Source organism: Lycorma delicatula, chromosome 1 (genome assembly GCF_047948215.1).
Source record: "Lycorma delicatula isolate Av1 chromosome 1, ASM4794821v1, whole genome shotgun sequence".
NCBI lineage: Eukaryota > Metazoa > Arthropoda > Insecta > Hemiptera > Fulgoridae > Lycorma > Lycorma delicatula.
In genome coordinates, this window is record NC_134455.1 from 142,534,232 (window position 1) to 142,546,547 (window position 12,316).

A 12,316-nucleotide genomic window follows, 5' to 3' on the forward strand; every position below is an offset into this window, starting at 1 on the left:
CCTTTAAACTACAAAGTTGTATTAAAAATGATCTCAGAGTGAATAAATCTGTTTTATTATTGACACTTTTGTGAATGATTCATTTTATAATAATTGTACAGTTTTCCGACTAAGAAGGGAAAAGCGAAACATTGAAATCAGACTGTTTCTTTGAGATTGTCGCATGTCTGCGGTTTGACAATGGTATTAAGAGATTAAAAAATTTCTTGTAAATGCAATCTAATCAAAATACAGTTCCTATTTACTAAAAACTCTACAATAATCAATAGAAACTAAAGTTTTAATTAACAATAAAATAACAATAGAAAAACCCACACCTCATACAATTCACTTTATGTAAGTATTATTTACTTTTACTGTCTACAAAAGAACTACTCTACACTTTATTAATGAATAATATATTGACACTTTCACTCCTGTTCACAAATAACTCACCAAACGGATTCTTGTTTTCAACCGCTGTCTAAAATTGAATACTTGTGATTCACTCTTCACTCATTAGTTACCAAACACTAAATTTCATTCCTTTCATCATACACTGCACCGAACTCAAGCTTGAAAAATTAAATGTCACTCTGTTGGTCCCCAGCAGTATTTACATCTCCTGACCTGCAGTACTAGTAACTAACTATCCTTTTGATTGCTCAAGCATAATAATTTTTACTGTCCGTGCCCTCTTCCCATTAAAGCCCATCAGGGCTAGGAGCATGGAGGGGGTGATGACTGGAATCGTCACAAGGTGGGTGTCTTTCCCTATGGGGGTTGGGATGTCTATGCCCTCTGTGAGGTGTAGCACCATCTTGACGATGGTAGTTTTATGTGGTAAGTAAATGTCATGTAGGACCCTGCGATGAAGCTTAGTGGGAGTAGGAGGTCAGTCCTCCTCTCCCTGGTATACCAGACCAGGATCCATAGTTAAATGAATTGAAGGCTTATATTGTATAAGTTAAAAATCATAAGAGAACTAGGACTAAATTCGTTGTTGCAATCAACATTGCTGTTGGTGTGCATTAAATTTACCAATTAGACTCGTATGTTGTGAGACATTTACAGTCACCAGTAGTAAAGTAGAACTACTACTAGGTGCATGGTGTGTGATTCCGCGAACTCAGTTAGCTAGTTTGAGGGAAACAAAATAGGACAATCAAGATGTACGAAAGAGACCTACAGCAAAGGTGAAGGCTGAGTTAAAAAGTCACTGATGTAAATGTCTACCGAGGCATTTACATCGGTGGCATCCCAACCAAGGCCTTGCTTATTACTCTGAGATGTAATCAGTTAGAGGGTCTAAAGACGACCTCCGTTAAAGCACATCAGGATTATGAACACTGGAGGGGGTTGGTGTGGTGACCGGAATTGTCACAAGGTGGGTATCATCTACAGGGGTTGGGATGTTTGCACCCTCTACACTTTTCTACTGTATAAGTCCTTTTCTAGAAAGAATTCCTTTGTCATTCCTTCTAGATCCTTCTTTCTTTTTTCTCTCTCTTTCTTCATTCTGGAAGCTTCTCTACTCATCACAGTGTGAATACTTTTTGTTCCATCACACGTAACACAAGACGAGTTATTCTCAAGCTTAACACTTATGAAGCTAACTCTAAGTGTTAGGATTTTGCAGGTTATCAGTTTGTTGCTTTGTTACAATTTTCCTTTTTAAAGTTAAGGTAACATAAATATTAAAATTTGTGCGGAGTTTTTATTTATTTCTGTCCTTTTAAGAACAGAAATTTAAATATTATAGAAGACAACATACACATCTTTAGAATTTTTTGGTGAACTTGTTTTAGACATATCAATGTACGAATTCAATGCGTTTTATGCGAGTATGTTAAATTAGCAGTTACAAATATATGAAAACATAAAATTTCTAGTTTAACGCCTTCTTATATGGACAATCCAGGATATAATATAATTGAAATAACTTTATATTATTTACTGTCAATATTAGTAATTCCCTATGGAAAACATTTATATATATATATATTTCATACTGCACATTTGAGAAAAAGTGATTGACATTTTTTTTTGTTTTTTTTTGTAAGTGAAAAACAAGTAATCACAAGTCACCACCACCTTCAATAATATGTAAATAGATAAAAAAAATCAATCAGAATCTTACAAATGAAAAACACTAAAAAAACCTACAACTCATTTTTAAGCTTTTATCTTAAAAATAAATAACAAAATTAGACCAGTTGTAAAGACCCACAATTATTTCAGTTTATAAAAAAACCACAAACAGATAACATAAAATTACAAAACAAGAAAACATTACTGCAACGGAAGGAGTAAAGAGTTGCATACACTCTTTTATACTCTAGTTTATGCACAAACAAACAAAAACAGCATAAATAGAAAATAACGAAAAATAAATAAAATAGATTTTATTTGTATAAACTAAACAACAAAAATAGAATAAAATTTTTACAAAAAAGAGATTAAAAAGCAACTAGTTCATTAGACAGTTCATTAGAGCTTCCTTCCTAACTGCATCAGAGTCAATTATCTGGATACTCTGCAGAAAGAGTATAGTTGTCAAAATACCTTGAACAAAAAGAGATAATTTGAACTTGCAGATAAGGTATAGTCAGTCAATTGTGAAGTGACAGTTCTTTCAGATATGAGGATAAGTATCTTTCTTTTAGATATTAGGTAATCACTAGAGTCCATCCATCAAGTACTCATGAATGATTCTCTTATACCTGATTCATAAACTATAAGTTAAGACTTCCTTCTGTATTAGTCCAACTGGAGGAATTCCAAGACAAAGCAGTGTCTTGCTGCATCGGAGCATGTTACCGATAGTAGCAGTCCACTCATATTGCTACTCATTCAGTTGAAGTCCACACATAAATTACCAAACATCCAGAAGAAAGATCATATGTGTATTATGACAGATATAAATAATAAAAATAGAAAATAACAATAATAATAATAATAATAATAGAAAATAACAAAAAATAAATAAACAACAGCTAAATGTATTTCTGAGATGATAGAATTTCTTATACATAAAACTCCTACTGCCTACAGTTCACTCACTGAGTCTGAGCAAATGGGATGTAGTGATATTGTGGACTAGAAATTTTAAGGGCATACAGCTCGGTGACAAATACACTAATTAACGTGGCAAACCAAACATTTATGTCTATCATCGATAATGAACACACAATCCACATAAAATTTTCATAATTACAGCCGTTAGTGTTTGCAACTGCATCCCGTTTTTAGTCAGTAACGATGCTATAAAACTCCTGTTGCAGAACAACCAAGTTTATATATCTCTTATTATACTTACTTAAAGTAAAATTTATATTAATGAGATAAATCTCCCAAGATGATGACTATTGACTGACAAGGAAAATTTACAGCAAGTTTAAATTTAAGACTGAAACAGACAACAAAGCCTAGTACCCATTGGGGCCGTATATCCAGGATACTCTTCTTAACAATGAAAATAATTATTCCAGAACACAATGACATGATTTGGATGTTCTGGTTAACCTTCGATTCAGGCTGTTTAGAATATTAATAACTACTGCTTCCTTTACCAAAGCGATGATGCAGTCAATCAATAAGTTTGCTACAGGCTTAAACAAAAGGCATCCATATCAAGACAAATGAAAGAGTTATGTACATACAATATCAATCATCTTTAACGTAGGATTTCATATTGAGGAGTATACTGCATAACCGTAATTTAAGCAGGACTGGACTAAGCTCAATAAAAACACAACACACATATCCGATTGATGCTCCAACTGGTATTGGACAAGACTGTTAACATTAAGTTTTCATACATTTAATTTTCAGCTTTTTTAAGCATTTAATCCACATTAATCATTCATTGAATATCAACCCTAAGAACTTTACGGTTGAGCAAACCTCAATTGCCTCACTGTTCATCTGTAATGGAAGTATATATTGTTTTCGTAGAGAACAATACACAAAGACAAAAAAAGGAAAGTAGACGCACGTTTTCTCTGGGGAGAAAGTAATACCAGAAAACTTGGAATATAATTCACTGTGCAACCATATTTTCTAATGTATATTTATTAGAATATGTCATCCCCATGTAAACGCGAAAAGATTGATCACTGACAAAGCCTTAAATAAAGATCAGCATGTATCTGTTTATTCCCTACCCACTCCTTAAGAGAAGCTAACATATGCCTTCTCCAAGCCATATCATACACTTTCTTTAAGTCAAAGAAGACAATAGTGATGAAGAATTGATTGAAAAAAGCATTTTGTAGAGCTGATTCAAGACAACGAGATGATCGACAGAACACCGACCTGCTTGAAATCGCATCTGCTCGGAGTAAATGTGAGTGTTTCTCAAGGACCAAACCAGCTGATGGTTAATTATTCTCTCCATCACCTTTCAAAGAATAGTTGTTAACGAGATGAGTCGATAGCTGGAAGGACCTGGTTATAATCAGATTAAAACCAGGAAAGCTGGTCTTTAGCAGGCTTTAAGACAGGGATGACTAAGGCTTTTTACCATGATGCAGGAAAAACGTGTCCAGAGTAGATTTCAATATAGGATAAACAAAAATGGTAAGTCCCATCTAGAAGGTGGGAAATCATACTATATCTAAGACTATCATTGCCTGGGGAAGTATCACAAGAATCTTTTAACGAAGACATTAGTCTATCATCTGTATTGGGAACGTATAGTTCATTGTTTAAATTTCTAACAAAAAAAGCAATAATTTTCATTTGCAGCTTATGTCTTCTAAATTCCAGGAAGTATGACGAAATTGTGAGCGACTGAGCTAAAGGTCAGCTAATGTACCTGTCAACCTTCAAATATATGTGATCAGAATTGTATTATGTACAAGATCTAGGGGCGAATGCGCTGGACGAATGCCACGCTCAAATCTTTCAACTCACAGTTGATGTCGGAGCAGTTCGAGAGGTAGTACTAATATACTAGCTCCGTAACTAGGACTTAAAGACAAGGAAAGCACGAAAACTAGCGGAAGTCTTAAAATATGCCACAAACCATTCGGTCAGGGTTTTTCGATTTAATTTCCGCGTGCCTGCCGACGTTCTCAAAGCTCTTAACGTGGAATGATAGCAGCAATCATTCCAATAAGGAAATAAAGCCCGCTTAAGTTTCCCAGACAATTTAAGTATAGCAGATGGACGCATTTTCGAGTATTAGTAATGAAAAATCAGAGTTGTTCCAAAATATCACCGCATACTTCACACTTCTGGTTAAATCTATACGTATATGCCGCTCAATCTTCCCTTTCAACAATTCATCTCCGTGAACTAGTATTCGATTGGACTGCAACAGTCCAGTCGAAGCGAGGAAGTAGAGAAGGCGAGCTCTAGGAAAGTTCAATGTTGGACCAATGTTGGAAGAAGAGGGCATAAAGTTGCACGATTCATTATTCAGTAAGCAGAGGTCCAAATCCTGCCTTACTTTATCAATCATATGTCCTCATGCAGAGCAATACGATGAACCCCAAGATGAATGGTGTGCATTGAAATCGCCAACAATCAAAGAAGGGGACGGAAATTGCAACAGGACCCCGAAAATCAAGTTCTGAAAAATTAAATTTGGGCAGGACAAAGATACATATCGTACATGTTCATTTTGATGGGAAAAGAGACCGCTACAACGATAGCCGGAACATAATTGACGATCGAAATCTGTTCTGCCCCTTTACTGCCCATTATAAAAAAGTTCCTTCGGTGTCATTTAATGTCCTTTATAAAACATTTTACACTACTACGTACTCTATCTTACGTAGGGTTGTCGTAACGTATACAGGATAGCCAAACCTGTTGTCAAAGATACAATAGCCAAAGATACGTTGTCCTATTATAAGAGGCGTAACTCTTGCAAACATAAACTAGTTGGGTTATGTTCCCTGACGAAGAATTTGACGTCTCAAAAACGGAAACGACGACCGTTACCCTCTACAGTTAGCATAATTGTTATTGAATTATGAAAAAGTTAAGATTTAACAGACAAATAAAAATCCCTTTATATCTTGCAGGTGATCTTTTTCCTTTCCGAACTAACTTTTTGAAATTGTCAGCCCTCGGATTAGCATTGACCTCCATCATGTTCTTAGACTGTGAAGTTTAAGATGATACTTCAAAAATTCAGCCCAGAATTATTTTTTGCAACCGCCTTGAGGAGAATCTTGCTTGGGAGTTGAATCAACCGTGTAGCAGCACCAGGTGGTGCCTATGGTTAAGGCAGGATAATATCACCACTTATGAACTGAATATATGCGGGGACAGGTAACCTCCCATCATATTAGGATCGTTTTGTTAAAATATTCAACAGATAATAAATTACGAACTGTCACTCCCTTCATAAAAAAATGCGACAATCCCTGTTGTACCCATAATAGCCCTATTGCTTTGGCAGTACTTGTTTCACCTAACAACGAATTAAGTGAATAAGAAAACACTTCCCAGTTCAACCTTTACCAGAGGTGTAAAATCACGTCTTTTTTTACCCGTTTTTCGGTTTCTTTATTGCGTTTTTGACCCATCACCTTTATCTTTTATCAGCTGTGTAAGATTTTTAACTTCTATATTATCAACAATATCCTTAAAGTCTGTCATAGCGTAGACATCTTCGGCAGGATTATATTCTAATTTATCATCATTATCCTGTGATTTATTTTGTTCTTGTTCCTAAATAGTCATTTACAATAACTTTCTAAATTCTTCAAAGGTCTCATTTAATTTTGTCATTTTTTATCGTGGTACATTTTTATATTCTGATACCATGAACTGCTTTAGCAAAAGTGTCATGGCCACCTTTTCTGTCTTCCGTTTTCACCATGGTTTAATCATTATCAGCCGCCTAAAATAATATTTCTCGGATAAGTGATATGGATAATGATTTATAAGATAGCTACGATTTCGTTTTTTTTATAAGCTTTTTCTTTGAAGTCTGAAGATATCAAAGTATCTTTCAAAATTTTGAATTCGGAGTAATAATAGGGCTGTAACACGCCATATCATTAATAATAACTTGTATACTTGACATCTATTATTAAGTAAAAATAATTTATGAAGTAGCAACTACAAAAGAAATGTATGTTCATATTTTTTCTGTTAGTAGATGGGAATTATCTTTTTAGTAAAAGGGATTATACATGCACGGTTTTGCACAAATCAACACTACTTTAGTGTCTTTAAAACTCCTGACAAGCTCTTCCCTACTAGGATGAATAAATTAAGCACAAGTAGATGTGCATGAATTTTCGATTTTTTAACGGGTGTTGTTTTTACTCATGTTTTCGTGGATCGCATAGAAATTGTGTAACAGCTTATGATTTTCTACTAGATCATGCGAAATTATTAATAAAAATGAAAAATAAAATACATCATTTTTACGATTGTTACATTTATTTTTGTTTTTATAATTTTATTGTTATCGTTTCTTTATTCCAATTGATTCCAATTTTTTTAAAATTAATTTTGCTTTAAGTCTTAACAATTTTGAATAAATTTGTTATTGTTTAGTTTGGTTAAAATTATTTTTATTTACGGTTTATCGAGCATTTTAATTAATGGCTCTCTGGCTGCTTTACACAACATACGCTTTTGACTTAGTAAAATATTAACAATCTGACCGATTAATAACATTGAAAAGCAAAGAAGAATCTGTTGTGAACGTGAAAATACAAACCTGCGCAGAATCTCGGCCAGTAATAAGGAAAAACCATCTCATACTAATTACCTACTTCTTCTATATATTTTAGAATGCATTTGCAGTCTCTACATTCAATTTATTTTTGATAGTATCTAAATATTGAGCATTAAAAAAAATGTCAAACTTATAAAGTGTTTTTTAACACTTTAGAGAGGGGCGTTGGTCATAAACTCCCTCTCTGCTCTTTTAGGTAGATTCATAAGAAAGCTAACTATTGTAATTGGTACCATGATTCGACTTCCGGTAAATTTCGACATCCCCAGACCCTAAAACCACCGTCAGCTAAAAATGATATAAATATATATATATATCTACAAATATATAAATTTTACTTTCTTGTGGACACGATAACGCCGTAATTTTGCACCAATCACTTTAAAATTTATACATAAAATACAACGACCCAAAATCTCGATTGAATTCGTTAATGGGCAAAATCGGACCATGAGGGTATAAATGGGGAGAAGTTTCCAAAAAAAATATATATATATCGCTATAGCATTCTTATTAAGTAAAATATCGATTCGTTTAAAGTTCCTACTATTCTTTGGATAAGGGTCTAAATCTTATTTCATTAAAGTTTTTTGATATCACCAACCACTGGCCCAGGGGGTGAAAAAAATGGGGTTTTGAAAACAAAAAAGATCGTACCTCCCTTAATAGGCACAGTATCGAATTGGGTTAAAGTAGTCCGTTAATCCTCTAAACATCACTAAAACTTTTGTCTGAAACAAGTTTTGATATGACCAACCCTTACGGCAAGGGATGACCAAAGTGTTGCTGGAATTGTAAGATGGGGCTTGTCGTATGCTAAACATGTGAAATTTTTTTTCACTTGCAACCATTGTCGTATTGAGTAAATTTGAAGTTTTTCTTAACTTTAAGGTGGAAATCTTTTTTATCCCCTACTTAGCACCGGTGAAATCTACCTCCACCTTCCGGCGTGCCGAAAGGAATTTTTTTTTTTGAAATCGCTCTCTTACTCTTTCTTTTTCTAACTTTATATAATCAGACTGTTTTTCATATTAGCTGGTTGGTTACATTCACGGATATCTTCTTCTTTTATAATTTTTGTTACGGTCATTACAATCAGTAGTAAATACACAACTTTTGCAAAATTCTAAAAGCCTAGTTCCTTTTTCATATTTCTGATGTAACCAATTTTTTTATTTCCGTATTTAATTTTTCCCCTTTTCCTTCTCCTGCTATGTCGTTTCAGTGTTTAATAACTACAAAATCGACTGTAGCTAATGTTAGCTGAGAAACTAAAATTTTGTTAACAACTTTTTATGTTTTTCTATCGATAATTTTTCACCTAATTGAAGATTGGGTATTTAAAACCTTATTTTATATAATATCAAAACGTCGGCAGTATCACAAACGCTGTAAATCACAGTTGACAAGTTTAATAGCCGTACATATGTAACGGCAATAATAATTAATCACACTTCACGTCCAAGTTTTACGGTGGACAATAATACAGTTACGTTGTTTTAATTACGAATACTATAATATTTCATATTCCTCATTACTTTTTTCTTTTTTGTAGAATTATGTACGTATATGAAATCAGTATGTAGTAAAAATTAATTGCTGCATTTCGTTTAACAATAAATATAACAATACAAATTCATTTAATAGCATAATATTTAAATGACTACAGTAATTAATTGTTCTTTTATGTAACCGGTAGTTAGATACGATAGATTAATTCCAGAATAAATCAGTAAAATTATACAGGGAAAGTATTTTGATATTTATAATCGATTCGTTTTAGCGGAAAACGTTTTTACTTTATAATTGATCATCTGCGGCATCAATTTGTAAAGTACTTTGATAAACAGAAAATAAAAAATTAAATTAAGAATAGAGAATTCTTCATTAAAAAAAAGTCGTACGAAAAATGACCGTGAACATAGATCAGTATAGAAGACAGCAGTTTTACAGGTCGACCGTTTATTCAGCTCTCATCTCTTTCGTACGATTCGATTTGAGTTATCCATTCACGAAGCGGTATCCATTTCCATTACAACTTCGATCTCTAGGTTGCCATAAAATACCGCAATTCAATTTTAATCCTTTGTTTTTAGAATTAACGTCGATTCCAGATGTAAGAGTTAATTTATTTACAGTTAAACCGATTGTAAATCCTTTGTTTCTTAAATTATCATAAATTAGAAATAATAGTAAAACAGAATCGAATTTACAATGATTACAGTTAAATAAAATGTATAAAAAATACCTTACACTTAAAAGTGTAAGGTTTTACTGACTTCTTAAAAGAAGTCAGTAAAAGTATAAAATTACACATTATTTTAATTAATTTTTTTATTTTATTTTATTTTAATAGAATGCTTAATATCATTGCTAACATAAATAATCAAAAGAGTTTTGATTATTACTCAAGGGAGTCAGCACTGAATTTTTTTAATTTAATTTTTACAATTTAAGTATACGAGTAATTTAAAAAATGTATAACTTTAATATTTATGTACATTAAAAGAGATTATTATTATTATTATTCCCCATCGCACGCTCTGTAAAACAGGCGGGATTTCAATCTACAGGGGGTTTACTTTGTGACCAAGACTGGAGATTATGTGTACACATCTCCAGGTGAGTACTTTACGTACAATTCTGGCTGTGGCCAATACTGCGGCTTTTTCAATCGCTTCAACATCGCGTTATTTTTTCCATTATTTTATTCAGGCTTGTGATGGTCTTCTGCGGTATGAGATCTATCGCCGATATCACCACTGATATAATAGCTATTGAGTCGGTCTGCTTTTGGTTCTGGATCTCCATCGCCAGATTCTTGTATTTTTCCTTTTTCGTTTCTATCGTCTTGTCGATGTTTGTTGTGTTGGTCATAGCTATATCAATCAGAAGTGTTTCCTTGGGTTTTTTGTTTATATATTATTATTATATCTGGTCTACATACAGTCGTTGTTTTCTCTATTATCATTCTGTCCCAATAAATTTTGACTTCCTCGTTATCTATTACTTTTTTAGGTTCGTATTTACAATACGGCTCAACTTTTTTGTTTGTATATTTCCTCGCCGGTGCCCTAAGTAGCACTTTTGCCACATTATCATGCCATTCGGTGTATTCTCCTTGGGCTAGCTTTTAACACCCTACCGTTACATGTTGGATTATTTCTGGTTTTTTCAGCGTACTCTGCATTTGTAATCTTCTTTCTCTTTGGTAATATATTTTTTATAGTTATTTGTGCCGACGGCCAGATCTTGAATCTTCTTTATGAAACCTTCGGTTTCTAGAAACATTAATCCCTTCTTCAGCAACATCAACGACGCATTTTATTTATTCCTTCTGCTTCGATTTCCGGAGGGTATCATCCATGCAGGCTTTTCTGCTTCCTCGCACAGATTTTCTCAGCCATCGACTTTTGATTCAACTTTGATACATGCGCTGGTAGCTCTGTACTGAGTTTTAGTAGTGTATACCCCTTATCTGCTTCTTTTATCGTTTTATGTAGCACTGACTATTGGCTTCTTCGGTTAAAATATTTTTTCAGTCTTTAGACTTGTTTAGTATACCGGTTTACTAAATCAATTATTCCTCATACTCCGGGTGCTCTTGGTATATTCTGTCTTTCTATTGCCGCATTTGGATGTAATTTACTGTTTTTTATCTGTATTACTCGGATCCTTGTTTCTATATCCCGTAGCTCTGTTCTAAACCATCATTTTATTATGCTGAACGATTATGTTTGCAGAGTTATAGCGTACGAATTGATGGCTTTTGTGGGGTTACGACTGTTAAGTTTTGTTTTGGCTATTATATTTATTCGATTCCTAAATCTCCGTTTTAGTTGACCAATGATCTTTCTGACACATTCGTCTATTTTGTTCCCATCCTAATTATTAAAAGACATCTTCTGGTCCCATTAACAGTATACTTACTTTGTTAATTGTATGCGGCGTACTTAATTTTCCTTTGTTTTTCTTTCGGATGCAACATTTCTCAATTCCAAAGTTCATACAAATACTCCTTAAGAAGTTCTTTGTTATTGGTTTGCAGTTTTTACAGCTTTTCTTCTTTCTTCCATATAATTTCAGGTCGTCCATGTATAGAAAGTGCGTTACATATACTATTTTTCTCCATTTGTCTAATATTGAAGCCATGATCACTGTTTTCTATCACTGTAGACAATAGGTTAAGCGCTAAGCAGAATCATAACGGGCTGAATATATCTCCTTGAAAGATACGATGGCGTATTGGCAATTATATTTTTTTTTTTTTTTTTTTTGTGAGATGACGGACATCGACTGCTTTGGCCATTTTGGCCTATGAGAGTGGAAATTTGTCGCCTATGAAAACTACCATGCCTGAACGGAACCTCGGATATTTCATGGACAAAGGAAAACAGTCGAACCCAGAACCTCCGGATGAAAGGCTGAGACGCTACCACTCCGCCACGGAGATCGGTATCATTATTATTATTATTATTATTATTATTATTATTATTATATAAATTAAAATATAATTAATATATAAGGAACCATAAGATATGAATATTTGTAGTTGGCCGTTCTTATTCATTACTATTTATTAACTTTATGGCTAAAAATTAAAGTTTTCCATTTTATAAAACTAACTTC